Here is a 601-nt window from a genome sequence, read left to right as displayed (position 1 = left end):
CCTCATTTCGTGTTTTCAAAATATGTGTGCAGGTAATGATAATAAGGGAAAGAGCATTATGTGAATCACTTTCCTATGTGCTTAGCTGTTTTGGAAGCATAGATGCTAGGATGCAAGATCATGTACTTTTGAAATTTTTGGGTTGCGTAATTTACATTAAAGACTTTTGTATTATGGACCTATGTGCGAGAAGACATGTATTCTATATATAATATATGTGTTATATGCAATGTATGGATTTGGGGTGTTACACTGGACCAATTCATCGCCTCTGGTCCATTTTCATCRCCTCTGGACCATTTCATCKCCTCTGGTCCATTTTCATCGCCTCTGGTCTTCTTCCAGACTCAGTCATTTCAGCAGCCTCTGGTCCATCGCCTACCTCTGGACCAATTCATCGCCTCTGGACTTCTTCCTGACTTAGTCATTTCAGCAGCCTCTGGTCCATCGCCTGCCTCTGGACCAATTCATCACCTCTGGTCTTCCTCCAGACTTAGTCGTTTCAACAGCATCTTCAGATTTTCCATCCGTGACCCCGATTGCTTTGATAAAACTTTTAGAATAATTAGGATCAATTTTGGTCCTAATAATCAGTAAATTA

Source organism: Cynara cardunculus, unplaced genomic scaffold, assembly GCF_001531365.2.
Source record: "Cynara cardunculus var. scolymus isolate 2C unplaced genomic scaffold, CcrdV1 Un_Scaffold_3164, whole genome shotgun sequence".
Taxonomy (NCBI): Eukaryota; Viridiplantae; Streptophyta; class Magnoliopsida; order Asterales; family Asteraceae; genus Cynara; species Cynara cardunculus.
The sequence above is the reverse complement of the archived record's forward strand: the minus strand, read 5'-3'. Positions refer to the sequence as shown.